The sequence below is a fragment of the Spermophilus citellus genome (assembly GCF_964194105.1).
Source record: "Spermophilus citellus genome assembly, chromosome: 5".
NCBI lineage: Eukaryota > Metazoa > Chordata > Mammalia > Rodentia > Sciuridae > Spermophilus > Spermophilus citellus.
The window spans coordinates 139,654,675-139,672,689 of record NC_138186.1 but is presented as its reverse complement, the minus strand read 5'-3'; the positions used below and the strand labels follow the sequence as shown (position 1 = coordinate 139,672,689).

The 18,015-nt window shown below is 36.5% G+C and overlaps 1 pseudogene across 1 annotated transcript in view; it reads left to right on the top strand.

The window, feature by feature from the left end:
* Positions 1 to 16,598, top strand: part of LOC308649729 (trace amine-associated receptor 2-like) — a 30,678-nt pseudogene extending 14,080 nt beyond the window's left edge. Inside the window, exons 2-3 of the transcript XR_014024430.1 lie at positions 499 to 616; positions 15,429 to 16,598. The product of XR_014024430.1 is annotated as a trace amine-associated receptor 2-like (transcript). The remainder of the gene's footprint in view (positions 1 to 498; positions 617 to 15,428) is intronic.
* The last annotated feature ends 1,417 nt before the right edge of the window (positions 16,599 to 18,015 follow it).

Sequence of the window (18,015 nt, the reverse complement as noted above, 5' to 3'; positions counted from 1 at the left end):
ATTTAAAAAAAGGCAGAATTTTTGGAAAATTAATGGTTAAATAGATTCTAAGGATTATAATAATCACCTCATAATGTCTCTTGCCTTCAAGATAGAGCAAGTAGACATAATTACTCAGATTGGTATCAGAAACTAGTGACTGCATTTGTGTCCTGTGCTAGAAAAGGAAATCTTCTTGGTCCTTCTTATTCATCTCCAAATCTGAGAGAGAAATCAGGCCTGTGTTAGTCAATCTCTCCTCATAAAAGACTAATATAAAAATTTAAGCCCCTTTTAGCATCTGCTGAAGTGCGAATCCACGCTGTACCCCAGCTGTGTCTACTGTTGAAGAAGGCATCAACAATACCAAGTGTCCTTTTCTCCCTTTAGACCATTCCTCCTGTGTGTGTGTGTGTGTGTGTGTGTGTGTGTGTGTGTGTGTTAGAAGACTTTTTCATCACTTTGACAACATACCTGAGAAAATTAAATGAGTAAATATTTATTTTGGTTCAATTTCAGGCTCCATTGCTGTGGCCTGAAGTGAGGCAGATTACCATGGCAGAGAGCCTGGCTTCAAAACAGAGCTGCTCAACTCATGGAGATCAGGGGATCAACTCATGGAGATCATGGAGATCAGGTGAGGGGAAGAAAGGACTGAGGAATATGATGTACCCTTCCAGGGAATCAACGCCAATGGCCTACCCTCCAACTAGGCCCTACCGCCCACAGTTTTTACCAACTCCCAATAGTCCTGTCCAATCGTGAACCCATCAGTGGATTGATCCACAGATGAGGTTAGAGCCCAGGATTCAATTCACCTTTCTGTAGAGTCCGTTCTGAATGCTGTTACATTGGGGTCTAAGCTTTCAACACATGACCTTTGGGCAACATTCCAGATCCAAATTATAGCAGGGTGCCTCCTTCTCTTTAGGTGTTCTGTGTTTGTTTATTGTTTTAAATCACAAATAATGATCCTTTTTCAGTGTAAGACCTATCACATTTGGCTTGAATCTGGTTCCAGTGGTTGTTGCTCCTACTGCTGAAAGGCATTTCTGATCACTCAGATTCAGTCTTCTAGCGTGGTTCACTCTGACCACAGCTGTTTGTCATTTTATATTTCAATCTGAGAGAGATACCTACCTACTGTATTCAAAACTGACCATCCAAATAAAAGCATTTCTCTTCTTGTAAATATGTTTGGAATATTCCTGGAAACTATGGGGGATATGGAGGGAAAACCCTGGCTCATTCGCGAACACATGTGACAAAAAGCATCCAATAATCATAAGTATATCCTTATACATGTATTCAGTGCCCCCAAAGTACAAGGTATTGTGGTAGATATTGTGAACAACATGAAGCTGTGTTATATACATTTCCTGCTATGAAGTGCAATTGAATACAGTCAATCAATGGAGAAGATGTTACATAGAGTGATCCTTGAATTATAATGCAAGGTCAGCCATTGATGACTGTGGTGGTGAGGATCTCATATGGGGGAAAAGACTAAGTAAGAAAGAATAAGCCAGAAGTAGAGAGCCCTTAATAATGGGGCTTTGTTAAAACACAGTTGAAGATTAAAATAATGAAGGCTTTTTGAGTCTATAAACATAGGGTGATAAATTCTATGCAAGATATTAAGTTTGTACTTTTTTTTAATACCTCATAATTCATTCAAACATTTTCTTATAGATTTCAGTAGAATTTTTAAATCTCTTTAATATGGGCCTTGTCTCTTCTTGTTTCTTTTTTTAAATTTTTATTGGTTGCTCAAAACATTACAATGATCTTGACATATCATATTTCATACATTTGATTCAAGTGGGGTATGAATTCTTATTTTTACCACGTGTACAGTTTGCGGGATCACATTGGTTATACATCCGAGTTTATACACACTGCCATACTAGTGTCTGTTATATTCTGCTGCCTTTCCTATTCCCTCCCTATCCCCCCTTCTGTCCCCTCCCCTCCCCTCCCACAATCTCTCTCTACCCCGTCTACTGTAATTCATTTCTCTCCTTTTTTCCCCTTTCCCCTCACATCCTCTTATATGTAATTTTGTATAACAGTGAGGGTATCCTTCCATTTCCATGAAATTCCCCTTCTCTCTCCCATTCCCTCCCACCTCTTGTCCCTTCTAAATGGTAATCTTCTTTTCATGCTCTTCCAGCCTGCTCTGTTTTGAGTCCCCCCTCCTTATATGAAAGAAGACATTCAGCATTTCTTTTCTAGGGATTGGCTAACTTCACTTAGCATAATCTGCTCTCATGCCATCCATGTCCCTGCAAATGCCATGATTTTGTTATTTTTTAGTGCTGAGTAATATTCCATTGTGTACAAATGCCACATTTTTTTATCCATTCATCTATTGACTGGCATCTAGGTTGGTTCCACGTTCTAGCTATTGTGAATTGTGCTGCTATGAACATTGATGTAGCTGTATCCCTATAGTGTGCTCTTTTTAGGTCTCTGGGAATAGTCCGAGAAGGGGAATAGCTGGGTCGGATGGTGGTTCCATTCCCAGCTTTCCAAGGAATCTCCATAATGCTTTCCAAATTGGCTGCACCAATTTGCAGTCCCACCGGCAATGTACAAGTGTACCTTTTCCCCCACATCCTTGCCAGCACTTGTTGTTGTTTGACTTCCTAGTGGCTGCCATTCTTACTGGACTGATATGGTATCTTAGAGTGGTTTTAATTTGCATTTCTCTGATTGCTAGAGATGGTGAGCATTTTTTCCGTGTATTTTTTGATTAATTATATATCCTTCTCTGAGAAGTGTCTGTTCAGGTCCTTGGCCCATTTGTTGATCGGGTTATTTGTTTTCTTAATGTTTAGTCTTTGAGTTCTTTGTATACTCTGGATATTAGGGCTCGGCACATTTGTATTTTTAAGAATTGGCATAATCAATGAAATGTTCCGCACACATTTGTAGGAAGATTAACATAACACTCCAGTGACAATACAATAGTAGAAGGATTGATTTGGACTGAGAAGTTGTTCAGTGAATGATATATTACCCATAAGTTTGAATTCTCATTATCATAAAGAAGCAAGGTGAAAATAAGAATTTAAGAGAGTGTTGGGGATATGGCTCAAGTAGCAGCTAGTTCGCCTAGCATGCGTGAGGCATGGGGTTTGATCCTCAGCACTACATAAAAAAATAAATAAAATAAAGATGTTGTGTCCACTAAAGGCTAAATAATAAATATTTTTTAAAACGAATTTAAGATAGTCCATAAATGTTATATACAAACTGTGAAAGTAGATGCTTTCGCATCTAGTGACTTTTATAACTAGGACAGAGAATTAAATGTAGTTCTGCTGTGTATAAAGTGATCACAATAAATCACCAATGTCATTTTTTGAAATGGGAAAATGTTTTTTTATTGGTTATTCAAAACATTACAAAGCTCTTGACATATCATCTTTCATACATTTGATTCAAGTGGGTTATAAACTCCCATTTTTACCCCAAATACAGATTGCAGAATCACATCGGTTACACATCCACGTTTCTACATAATGCCATATTAGTGACTGTTGTATTCTGGTACCTTTCCTATCGCCTACTATCTCCTCTCCCTCCCCTCCCATCTTCTCTCTCTACCCCATCTGCTGTAATTCAATTCTCTCCCTTGTTTTTTTCTTCCCCCTTTTCCCTCACATCCTCTTATATTTAATTTTGTGTAACAATGAGGGTCTCCTTCCATTTCCATGCGATTTCCCTTCTCTCTCCCTTTCCCTCCCACCACTTATCTCTGTTTAATGTTAATCTTTTCCTCATGCTCTTCCTCAGGTGAATGGCTTTCCTGAGACTTGAAAAATATTCCAGATATGTGATTCTTTATTTTTGGCTCCTGATATCAGCTCTGTAAACATATTTACATCAGATAAGAAGTTTTGACTAAGACACCAATCACTGTTTTGCATCTTTTGCATCAGCTAAAGTTTTCTTTATGAGGTTTACATTTGGTCTTTGCTTAATAATTTGAGAATTCCCCCAAGCATTTAGTTCTTCTACTAAAACTCTGTGATAAACATCTTCCTATCTCCATTAAGTGAAACTCCCTCACCACGGACTTACAAATTTGAAATCATTTTCCTTCGTGACCAACACCAAATAACAGATGTGTTAATGATGACCTCTGGTCTCTATTTACTCAGAAGTTTGATAAATAAGTACAAAGTGTGAGTGGTGTTGCTTATACTTGACTCTTTGGACAAGGGACTTAGTTCAAACAAATTGCAGCTTCAAAGTGTCAAACTGTAAATGAAGTGTAGAGGGCATTGGTAATTAGCCAATCAACACATTTAATGACTATTATTTGTAATTCTCTCAAGGCTACTTTTACAAACAGAAGGGTTCACACAGAGAAGAAGAAGAGAGAACTCAAATTACTAACATATGGGATGAAAAAGGCAATATCACAACAGATGCTACAGAAATACAGAAGACAATTAGAAATTATTTTGAAAACCTATGTTCCAATAAAATAGAAGATAGTGAAGACATCGATAAATTTCTTAAGTCATATGATTTGCCCAGACTGAGTCAGGAGGATACACACAATTTGAACAGACCAATATCAATGGATGAAATTGAAGAAGCCATCAAGAGACTACCAACCAAGAAAAGCCCAGGACCGGATGGGTATACAGCAGAGTTTTACAAAACCTTTAAAGAAGAATTAATACCAATACTTTTCAAGTTATTTCAGGAAATAGAAAAAGAGGGAGCTCTTCCAAATTCTTTCTGTGAGGCCAACATCACCCTGGTTCCGAAACCAGACAAAGACACCTCAAAGAAAGAAAACTACAGACCAATATCTCTAATGAACCTAGATGCAAAAATCCTCAATAAAATTCTGGCGTATCGAATACAAAATCACATCAAAAAAATAGTGCACCATGATCATGTAGGATTCATCCCTGGGATGCAAGGATGGTTCAACATACGGAAATCAATAAATGTTATTCACCACATCAATAGACTTAAAGATAAGAACCATATGATCATCTTGATAGTCGCAGAGAAAGCATTCGACAAAGTACATCATCCCTTTATGTTCAAAACATTAGAAAAACTAGGGATAACAGGAACTTACCTTGACATTGTAAAAGCTATCTATGCTAAGCCTCAGGCTAGCATCATTCTGAATGGACAAAAGTTAAAGGCATTCCCTCTAAAATCTGGAACAAGACAGGGATGCCCTCTATCACCACTTCTATTCAATATAGTTCTCGAAACACTGGCCAGAGCAATTAGACAGACGAAAGAAATTAAAGGCATAAAAATAGGAAAAGAAGAACTTAAATTATCACTATTTGCAGATGACATGATTCTATACCTAGAAGACCCAAAAGGGTCTACAAAGAAACTACTAGAACTAATAAGTGAATTCAGCAAAGTGGCAGGATATAAAATCAACACGGATAAATCAAAGGCATTTCTGTATATCAGCAAGAAAACTTCTGAAACGGAAATGAGGAAAAACACTCCATTCACAATATCCTCAAAAAAAATAAAATACTTGGGAATCAACCTAACAAAAGAGGTGAAAGATTTATACAATGAAACCTACAGAACCCTAAAGAGAGAAGTAGAAGAAGATCTTAGAAGATGGAAAAATATACCCTGTTCATGGATAGGCAGAACTAACATCATCAAAATGGCGACATTACCAAAAGTTCTCTATAGGTTTAATGCAATGCCAATCAAAATCCCAGCGGCATTTCTTGTAGAAATAGATAAGGCAATCATGAAATTCATATGGAAAAATAAAAGACCCAGAATAGGAAAAGCAATTCTAAACAGGAAGTGTGAATCAGGCAGTATAGCGATACCAGATTTCAAACTATATTACAGAGCAATAGTGGCAAAAACAGCATGGTACTGGTACCAAAACAGGCGGGTGGACCAATGGTACAGAATAGAGGACACAGAGACTAATCCACAAAGTTACAACTATCTTATATTTGATAAAGGGGCTAAAAGCATGCAATGGAGGAAGGATAGCACCTTCAACGAATGGTGTTGGGAAAACTGGAAATCCATATGCAACAAAATGAAACTGAATCCCTTTCTCTCGCCATGCACAAAAGTTAACTCAAAATGGATCAAGGAGCTTGATATCAAATCAGAGACTCTGCGTCTGATAGAAGAAAAAGTTGGCTCCGATCTACATATTGTGGGGTCGGGCTCCAAATTCCTTAATGGGACACCCATAGCACAAGAGTTAATAACAAGAATCAACAAATGGGACTTACTTAAACTAAGAAGTTTTTTCTCAGCAAGAGAAACAATAAGAGAGGTAAATAGGGAGCCTACATCCTGGGAACAAATTTTTACTCCTCACACTTCAGATAGAGCCCTAATATCCAGAGTATACAAAGAACTCAAAAAATTAGACAATAAGATAACAAATAACCCAATCAACAAATGGGCCAAGGACCTGAACAGACACTTCTCAGAGGAGGTTATACAATCAATCAACAAGTACATGTAAAAATGCTCACCATCTCTAGCAGTCAGAGAAATGCAAATCAAAACCACCCTAAGATACCATCTCACTCCAGTAAGATTGGCAGCCACTATGAAGTCAAACTTATTGTGCTGGCGAGGATGTGGAGAAAAGGGTACACTTGTACATTGCTGGTGGGACTGAAAATTGGTGTGGCCAATTTGGAAAGCAGTTTGGAGATTCCTGGGAAAGCTGGGAATGGAACCACCATTTGACCCTGCTATTGCCCTTCTCGGACTATTCCCTGAAGACCTTAAAAGAGCATGCTACAGGGATACTGCCACATCGATGTTCATAGCAGCACAATTCACAATAGCTAGACTGTGGAACCAACCCAGATGCCCTTCAATAGATGAATGGATAAAAAAAATGTGGCATCTATACACAATGGAGTACTATGCAGCAATAAAAAATGACAAAAATCATAGAATTTGCAGGGAAATGGATGGCACTAGAGCAGATTATGCTTAGTGAAGCTAGCCAATCCCTAAAAAACAAATACCAAATGTCTTCTTTGATATAATGAGAGCAACTATGAACAGAGCATGGAGGAAGAGCAGGAAGAATAGATTAACATTAAACAGAGACATGAGATGGGAGGGAAAGGGAAAGAAAAGGGAAATTGCATGGAAATGAAGGGAGACCCTCATTGCTATACAAAATTACATATAAGAGGTTGTGAGGGGAATGGGAAAATAAACAAGGAGAGAAATGAATTACAGTAGATGGGGTAGAGAGAGAAGATGGGAGGGGAGGGGAGGGGGGATAGTAGGGGATAGGAAAGGAAGCAGAATACAACAATTACTAATAGGGCATTATGTAAAATTGTGGATGTGTAACCGACGTGATTGTGCAATCTGCATTTGGGGTAAAATTGGGGGTTCATAACCCACTTCAATCTAATGTATGAAATATGATATGTGAAGAGCTTTGTAATGTTGTGAACAATCAACAAAAAAATAAAATTAAAAAAAAAGAAAAAAAAATTTAAAAAAAAAGAAATAAAGTAGTGAAGCTACCTACAGTTCAGTGGAAAAAAATAAGAGCAAAAAAAAGTTCAAAAAACAACCACCAAGAATACGGTACTCATTTTATAAAGAGTTCTAAAAACCAAACAATATTCTGATTTAGTTATATAAATATAATAGCTTGAATATGGCTATTAAATGAATACAAAAAATAATAGACACAAAATTCAAGGCAGTGGCTTCCTGGGGTGATGGGTAGAAGGCAGCACATAGAGGTATATAAACTAGTGTCAATCTAGTTCACTGTTGTAGCTGTTTGCTATGTTACAAATAAACAAATAAGTCTGGGCACACTGGTGTACACCTGTAATCCCAGTGGCTAGGGAAGCTGAGGCAGGAGGATTACGAGTTCAAAGCCAACCTCAGCAAAAGTGAGATGCTCAGCAACTCTGCAATACCTTGTCTCAAAGTAAAATACAAAAAGGGCTGAGGATGTGGATATGCTTTCATGAGTTTTTATAGTTAATTCAAATTCTGCATTCCTGTATTCCATTAAAATGTGCACATATATGTTAGTAATATATCTCTTTCCTCCAGCTCAAAGTACAAAATAAGGGAATATCTCTGTAGCATCTAGTTAGGCAGTTTTCTCATTTCCTTTTAGGTTTCCTCTTTTGGTTACTTTCTCTGGAGACTGAATCCAAATATTCAATTCTTCCAGGCTGCCACAGGTGTCAGTGTTGAAAATAGATGGTCACTGGGTCCAAAGGCCAATCTAGCTACAAAGATGTGTGGGTGTGTGGCTATATGGAGAAACTGTAGCTTCTAAAGGTTTAGGAGGAAGGAGTAAGTCATAAATATCACCATATCACACTTGGAGTCACCACAGAGGTAGCTATTAGTCTTAAATCTTGTTCTCAGGATTAGAGAGGTTGTTTCAAAAGTTTTCTGAGGCTTAGACATATGTCTTTTTTGCTCCGCCATTTATTGTTTTAAGATTTTGTCTTTGTATATCATCAGTCCTCTTCTACTCTGCCATGGTCGGTTTCCCTTGAGGAAGCTCTATTATTCCTTCTTGCCACTTGGTAAAATGGTATACAGTAGTCCCCCTTCATCTATCGGGGTATGTTCCAAAACCCACACCTTTTCCAAAGTGGATGCCTGAAACTTCGGGTAGTTCTGAACCCATATATTATGTGTCTTTTCTTGTGCATGCATGCCTATGGTAAAGTTTAATTTATGAATTAAGCACAGTGAGATACTAACAACAATAATTAATAATCAAATAGAACAATTATAACAACTTATTGTGCCAAAGTTATCTAATTTCTCTCTCTCTCTCTCTCTGTCTCTCTCTCTCTCTCTGTCTCTCTCTCTCTCACACACACACACACACACAATATCTCTCTTATTTTGTGATGATGGCAATTGAATCCAGGGGTGCTTCACCACTGAGCCACATCACCTGCCTTTTTACTTTGTATTTTGACACAGGGTCTCACTGAGCTGGTAGGATACCATCAAACTTGGAATCCTCCTGTCTCAGCCTCCCAAGTAGCTGAGATTATAAGTATGTACCACCAGTGCCCAGCTCTCTCATGCAGTATTTTAATTTTACTATGCTCACCTTCTAATGATGTAAAATGATCCAATTCCTACACTATGAAATGAAATAAAATATATAACAGTCATTGTGACATAGTGTTAGGCTGCTACATAAGGGTTACTTGAACACAAGCACTCCAGTACCTAAAGAGTTAATCTGATAATGGAGATGGCTACAAGTGACTAGCAGGAGGGTAGTGTATATAGCATGGATATACTGACAAAGGGGTGATTCATGTCCCAGGGGAGATGGAAAGGGACAGCATGAGATTTCAATCTGCCACTCATAGCAGCACACAATTTAAAATTGATGAGTTTTTCATTTCTAGAATTTTCTATTTAATATTTTTGAACCACAGTTAACTGGAACCATGGATAAGGAAGGAATACTATATTTCAGTTTCTAGGATATATTCCAGTAATAGTGAACTTTAAAAGAAAAGGGTACAAGATTCATTCCCCTTGCTCTGTATATATTGTTTAGCTCTTAAAAACATATTTAAGTTTTAATCTTTCCCTATGAATTGTCCCTCAGTTATGTAATTAATAGAGAATGATGAAGTGATTCTTTACAGAACTAAGGTTTGTCCAATGTGACTCACTGTCTCTACCAGAAGCGAGAGAAGTTAAGAGTAACTTTTGTTTCGTAATGTCTTTTGCTGACTATTTAAAAATTAAGATCTGAAACTATGCTAATATTTGTGCTAAATTTTGTAAATATTTTTAAAAACACTTTCAGTTATAATTTTATGCCATAATATAACTGAATATGCTTTGAAATAAAAACATTTTTTTGTTGTTGTTCTTTCTCTTCCTTAAGCAGAGCTACTGGGAGAGGGTGAGTGAGGAGCGTTTACAAATTTTGTAGGACCCAGCACAAAATGAAAATGTAAAACACCTTGTTTAAAAACTCTGAAGATTTCAAGTGGGAGACTAAAGAGCATTCAGCCAAGTGACAGTCCTTCAAAGCTTTCTTCTCCATGAAACTACACAACTGCACACCCACAGAGTGACCCTGGGCCAAACTGAGGTCACTAAAATAGCTATAATTTAAATTCCTCCAGGACCTGATGTCTTCCAGTGACCTGTGTTATATTTCATCTCTATCTGAATTATCAATGGGAAATGAACTTTCACATTTCAGAAAAAACAAATGAAAATATAGGCACTTAAACCACATAGGAATAGATTTAAACCAAGTAACATCTGAAAAGATTTCGGCATAACAAAGGGAGTTATTAAAGATATAATATTGATGCCCGATTCCTCCAGGTATAAAAGGTTTGATGAGATAAATTATTTCAGTAACATTCATGCAAAAGAAGAGAGAGAGAGAGAGAGAGAAGTGGATAGTAAAGCCTCTTCTCAGTCTGAAATGTTACATGCAGTATGGACTGTGACCATCCCAGATCATCCTAAAGATCTAGAGGACACACATCCATTTTTCTCTTTGAACTACTGGTCCCATCTATATGTGGTTGGGATTATGTTCTGCAGGGCCACGTACAACTCAGCAGTTCAGATTTGTTACTACAGCCTTTATGTAATGGCAGGCTTAGAATTTCAGCGGGGCAGGTGAGGAAAATCTAGGTGAAGCAGAGACTCCTGAGAGGAGGCAAGAATGTGTTAGGCTCATTGAAGTTCTTCAACAATGGCAAGGTGTTTGTTTCACTTCCAGATCCAATTCCCTTGAGATTAAGTGTTACAAAAAAAGTCATAATACAGCCCAATTAACAATGGTTTAGGTCTTCTATTTTCATATAAATAGTCATAGTAAACAGAAAGTGACAAAGTTTCTTCCACAAAGAGTTAACAATGGCAACTTTCACAGTGAAACAGGTATGTAGAGAAGGGATTATAAAGAAAATACCTTGTTCTCTCTTCTTGAAACTTTTTTTTACAGAAGTAAATTGTTGCCCTACTGATGAAGTAGCATTGTTGGTAAGTGATGAAGAATCTTTTTCCAATTGGTAATGTGCAGAGAGAGTATGTAGGTATGTGAAAAATTGTTGAAGGTGCAGGACTGAATATGAATTTGTAATAAAAGGCAGATTCTTTCTAATATGTGAAGAGGATAAGGTGAAGCCTTTTAATAGTACATGTGTTTCTTGGGAAGCATATTTAAAATACTGGAAAGGATTACTTCTTCATAAGTGACTGAGAAATGTAATTATTACAGGTGTTCACCTAAGTGAAACATAGGGCCAAAACAGTTGCATGGGCTTTTTTACATACAATTACACTACTTTTTTAGCAGGAACGTTTTTTGATCATTTTTATGAACATTTTCTGTATTCTTGAGTGCAATTTTTTCTAGAGAGGAAGAAAGGAAATTTGATAATGCTTATTATACATCCATCAAGCATTGTTCTAAGGCCATTCACGTGTTATTTAATGCATTAATATTCATTAACATTAAAATTTGATAAAACTGGAAAACTGAAATCAAAAAGAAATCAATTGTTTGGGTGAGTGCAAAATAATTTCAAGGCAAGCAGAAAGAATGATTAGCAAGAAGACTGAAATTTAATTCATAAAACTTAAAATGTCAACTTCAAAGAAACTTAAATGTCTTTAAAAGTGATTATAAAGCAGAAAAATATTTAACAAGGAGGTATTAATCAAATTTAAAGACAAGGTAAAATGAAATGAGATCACAATTTAAAAAACCAGAAAATCTGTATTGTGTTTTGGTCTTGTACTTTAATCATTTTCATGGGGAATATTAAAAAAAAATTCATTTTTATAGTTTAACAGAAAAAAATTAGATATGATAGTTTTTATAAGCTGATTGGGCAAGACATTCACTATATTCCAAATCTTTAACTTTTGTGCCTGAGCTTATAGAAATACAATAGTAATGGAGAAATTGTCTGACATTTCAGTTAATTATACTTCAATTTGCACATCTACACATGCTTACATTAAATGGTTTTTAAAAATAGGAAAAAATTGATCCTGAAACAATATAATCTTGAAAATATTGTTTTTGCATTAAACTTTCCAAATGTGATCAATTGAAATACGTGAAAGATATGATTAATAACACCTATGTGAAATGTCACAGCAGGAACTATGCCAAAAGCCAGGCATGATGGTGCACACCTGTAATCCCAGTTTCTTGTTGGGGGGGGGGCGGGGGGGTGAGGCAATAGAATCTTAAGTTCAAGATCAGCCTCAGCTATTTAGCAAGATCTGTGTCAAATAAAAGGACTGGGGATGTATCTCAGAGGTAAAGTGGCCTTGGGTTTAATCCCCAGTACCAAAAATAACAACAGCAATAAAATATGTCCAATATGCCATGGAGAATGGCTATGTTTAGGTAGAATAAAGAGTATTTGATAAGCCCTTCAAGTAATTATCTAATGTGCTCCTCACTCTTCTGTGGCAAATGTTTGAGGAATACAGATATGCACTTAGGTATCATACTATTTTTTTTAAAAAAACTCAATTTAGTTTGTAAAGCTGATTGGTTAATTAAAGTTCCTGAATACTAAAAGGTAAATGAGTCAAACTCTGTACACCATGATTTGAGACTAAGAATTGAGTAGAACTTTTACGAAAGTGGGATAGTAGGATGACAATTTTATCAGTCATTAAGTCAGGACCAGAACAAGTTTGCAATTAAATTGTACAATGAATTACTGTTGTAGAGTTGCCACAAGCACAAAATTATTGTGTGTATGCCATTTTCATAATTAATTTATTATTTCTCTTTACTGTCTAAGAAGTAAAGTGGTTTTAAAATAAACCAACAAAATTCCCTCTGTGTCTATGCTTTTCTTTTTCTTTTTCTTTTGATCTGGGAATTGAACTTAGGGTCTCACATGTGTCAATCATATACTCTATCACTGGGTTACACTCCCAGCCCTTCACATGCTTTTTGATGAGCGTACCAAAGGTAACCAGAATTTTCCTTTGTTTTTCATAGTACTGCACTTTTGCTATGGTCATGCCTAACTGTCCAGCAGGTGGCAAACATATAATACCAAATGGTTGAAAAACTTGGTACCAGCACAGAGGAACAATTCCTTGCCTCTTACTGCTTTTTCCCTGTAAGAATGTTAGGAGGAACAGAATGAAATGCCCTTAATATACTAGAAATTCTAGAAACTCCCATTTTTAGCTGCTAAAAATTAATATAGTTTGAGAAATAGTTGTACACATTTTAGAGATTTCTGGATCAAAATGTTTTGATGAACTCTTTCAGGAATAAGCCTCTTTCTGTCAACAGCATTTAGAGTGCTATTTGGTAGAAACTTCAAAGACAGTTTGGTAGTGTTCCTGTTTTCTGGTGTCTGATCTCCCAGATGACAGATATAAAAATGGCTCCTTCCTCCATCTTTAGTTCCATTCCTAAAACATGTCCCATCACACAGTTAGGCCATTAGTTCTCTGCAGGTGGGGGTTTGCCTCAGAGTAGGAAGGAAAAAGAATAAAATTACCAACAATAAACTCATCCTTTGGAATCAGCTGGGGAAGACTTTTTAATTTTAAATCTTCCTCTACTCTCTGATAGCTAACTTAACTATTTTATTTATTTATTTTAAACATTACTGTTCAAATTTGAGGACAAAGAACACTGACTGGGAAAAAACAATGAAATTAGAAACACCTCTTCTCTCACCCTTGCATTTGAGAGATCTCTGAGCATTACTTTTTGAAAAGCCTCAGACGTATCCTACCCCAGGAGGAAATGCATTTCTCCTGCTATTTGTATTAGGCAATTTTATCTTCTCTTCAAATCTTATTAACACGTTGAGATCCAGATCAAAAGTCACATTTGTACTGGGATATTTTTGTCTAGCTCAGACTGAATTTACCTTGTCCAGCTTTTGTCTTTAGTTGTGCATTTTGCCTAGATCTTTCTTTGATTAGTTAATTAGCATTGTTGCTTTTAGCTGAAGTTCAAAATCACTGAGGTTTTAAGTCATATGTAGTTTATCTCTTCAGCAATTTCATATTTTTGAAGTCAGAGACTATACGCTTTCTTGTTCATTTGACTGTGACTTGTATATTGTGAGCCTCCAATAGATTTCTTGCTCAGTTTGTGATTGGTGCTTTTACATCAGAGAGAGTGACACTTGGTTAACCTGTCAGTAACAGGCCAAGTCTGATAGATGTGAGGTCATTGAAGGTCAAAAACCAAACACTTCTCTGCAAAATTAATAGTATGCTTTGCACATTGCTTTTTTCCTAATGTACATTAAAAAAGAAAAGTATTATAATTCATGAGCATATTACATTCCAAAGATAGGTGTAAATCATAATCTGTGGATTTTTTTTTTATATTTAAGCTGGACATAGTGGGCAGAGTAAGAGGGCATGTACTTGTGTTTTCTTAGTGAGGATTGACTTGCTTTTTGAAAGCTCCCTAACCACCTGCTCATGGTCCTCTATGTGGATCCTGCCCAGGAAATTATCAAATTGTCATTATGGCCTGTTGTCTGTTGTACAGGCTTTGAGTAGACACAGCAAGGAGGTACACTGCTTAAAGAAGTAAAAGTGGTATAGCTTTGCTCTCTGCCTGTCTCTGACTTAGCTGCCCTGGCTGGTGGCATGCTTGTCAAGGCTTCATGATTTGCTGAAGATGATGACCCCATCAGATAATTAGGGTACTTCGATGATTCCTCCCCATTAAACAACCTTACCATAAAAAATCGAAGCATAGTGAAAATGGTGAGATACATGAATAAAACTCTTTCCAAATAATAATAATCTCCTGACCCATAAGGCAATAAACCACAAGCTAATCAAGTATGATTATGTATTTCAGATTCATTTGAGGAAGAAATGCATGTGTTGTTTAATAACTATTCTTTCTGTATATATCAGTTATGGGGGCTGGGTTTGTAGCTCAGTGGTACAGCACTGAGTAGCACGTGTGAGGCACTGGGTTTGATCCTCAGCACCACATAAAAATAAGTAAGTAAAATAAAGGTATTGTGTCCATCTACAACTAAAAAATGTTTTTTTTTAAAGGAAGATCAATTATGGTTACTTCAATAATAAACCTGTTTCTTCTCTTCCTCCTCTTTCTCACCCTCCTTCCTCTTCTTCTTATTTTCAGATCTTAAAATAATTAAGTGAAAGTTTTAAATATTTGTGATACAATTTGAATTGAGAAAAATACAAATAATAATCATTTAAGCCCATTGGGTTAGAATTGTATAAGACTACAGTCAAATTATATAAATAAATTAATGGTAAAGACACAAGTAATATTTCAGCATACTTGTATTTCTGGGTCTTCTACATCTTTCTTGAGGCTTTCTATGAAAGCACATATAAGACATAGATTACTTTGTCTATATTCTGACAGAGTGCCATGTGCTCTTGCTTTTCTGAAGGAAACATTCGACTGTTCTGAGTATGGAAATGGATCCTGTCCAGAAAATGAGAGGTCCCTGGGCACCCGAGCGGCTATGTATTCTCTTATGGCAGGAGCCATATTCATCACGGTGTTCGGAAATCTTGCTATGATAGTTTCCATTTCCTACTTCAAGCAGCTTCACACACCAACCAACTTCCTCATCCTCTCCATGGCAGTCACCATCATGCCATACAGTATGGTCAGATCCGTGGAGAACTGCTGGTATTTTGGGCTTACATTTTGCAAGATTCATTATAGTTTTGACCTGATGCTTAGCATCACATCCATTTTCCATCTTTGCTCAGTGGCCATTGATAGATTTTATGCTGTTACCCTTTACGCTATTCCACCAAAATGACGATTCCAGTCATCAAATGGTTGCTACTTCTTTGCTGGTCAGTCCCTGGAGCCTTTGCCTTCGGGGTGGTCTTCTCAGAGGCTTATGCTGATGGAATAGAAGGCTATGACATCTTGGTCGCTTGTTCCAGTTCCTGCCCAGTCATGTTCAACAAGCTATGGGGGACCACCTTGTTTATGGCAGGTTTCTTCACTCCTGGTTCTATGATGGTAGGGATTTATGGCAAAATTTTTGTAGTATCCAGAAAACATGCTCGTGCAATCAATAACTTGCCAGAAAATCAAAATAATCAAATGAGGAAAGACAAAAAAAGCAGCCAAAACTTTAGGAATAGTGATGGGTGTTTTTTTGTTATGTTGGTTTCCCTGTTTTTTTACAATTTTACTGGATCCCTTTTTGAACTTCTCTACTCCTGCTGTTTTGTTTGATGCCTTGACCTGGTTTGGCTATTTTAACTCCACGTGTAATCCCTTAATATATGGTTTCTTCTACCCCTGGTTTCGCAGAGTGCTTAAGTACATTCTCCTAGGTAAAGTTTTCAGCTCACATTTCCATGATACCAATTTGCTTACTCAAAAAGAAACTGAATAGACTTATTTATGGATGAGTGAATTAAAGCAAAAGGACTGGAACTTTGAAGAATGAAGTTGTTTAAAGGGTGTGTGCGTGTATGTGTTTGCATGCACATACAACATTATTTTTGTTAGCATGGAAGGCTCCTGATTACTAAGACTTGGAAAAACAAATCTTCTCTTTGGATCAAAATTGCTCACACATCCACTACTTAGAGCAAAAAAAAAAGAAAGAAAAAAAAGAAAGAAAGAAAAGAAAAAGAAAAGAAAAATTAGAAAGCTAAATAAGATGGGAAAAAAAACCCAGAAATAGAAGAAAAAAGATGCACAAAAACTTGTTTGCTATTCAAAGTGGCCCAGAATGTTGAACTTGAAAAGTGCCCACCCCTCTCACCACTACACACACTTTGTGTGAAGCCCTTTAATGTTTGGTCCCAGTGTCCAATCAAGTGCATTTTGAAACACCAACAATTAAAAATTATTAGTAAGCAAGTGCGGATATAAAGATTTCAAAAACCCATGTGTAATGTCAGGAAGAAATATTTTGTTAGCTGAGGGTTGAACTTTCGCTAGATTTTACTATAGTGAGATTATGTGTGTGTATGTGTGTGTGTGTTTATTAAAGAAGAACTGGAAAATGTGTTACTGAGGTCATAAATTTTGTGCAAGCTTTCTTTAATGTCTCATCATCTTAATCACAGAAATTGGCAATTTTCTTTTACTAGCAGTAGAATACTGTTCAATACCTTTCTTTCTTCTTTAGTCCCGCCCACATTTTGTATTGTTATCTGACATGCTGATGTTTAATAAATACAACATAACTACCAGAAAAGTTATGCTTTGAGTCCCTCATTCTTTTTCAGTTAATGTCTACACTCGTATTTTTCAATAATAGAGTAGAGGAAGGGGAAACAAAGAAGAAAACTAATATTTATTGGGGGCTGTGCATACTAGAAACTTTTTATTCATTATTTAGTAACGACATTGAGGCTCATGAATCCCTAGTGGGCTGTGATCAGTGATGTGCTGGCAAAAATTAAAATCTGGCTCTCAAGAAAAGAAAAAGGAAGGAAGAAAAAGCCCTGATTTGTAGAGTTTGACAATTTATGTAGCATACAAACCAAAATCTTCCCTTATAATTGATTTTAAGCTATGACCATAGTGTCAAACGGTTCTCAAAATTCTTGAAAAGTTAACAACCTATTTTTGAAAGTGGACATGAGTGGTTCCCAGGTACTTCTGGCTGCAAACAACATTCTTAATGAAAAGCAAATTAGCATAGAAGAAAATAGATAAATTAGAATCCATAACCTGCCCGGAGGGTATTGCCTTAGGAAGTTTTAATTTCAGGTGTGTGTGTGTGTGTGTGTGTGTTTATATATGTGAATTGTGTTTCCCTGAAATATTTGTTTTTCATTTATGTTACATCACTGAAAACATTAGCAATTTTTTACATAAATGACCACAAGTTTGCTTTGATCTTAGCTCATTACACAGATTACAACTCAACAGTGACCATTCAGCAATCAACTTAAGGGTTAGTTTTGCTAAAATATAGCAACCTAAGGATGGGCGTGCCACATGTTCTCTAGATCTACTGTCGCTGCATCCTGGTGGGCCTGCTGGTAGGCTGG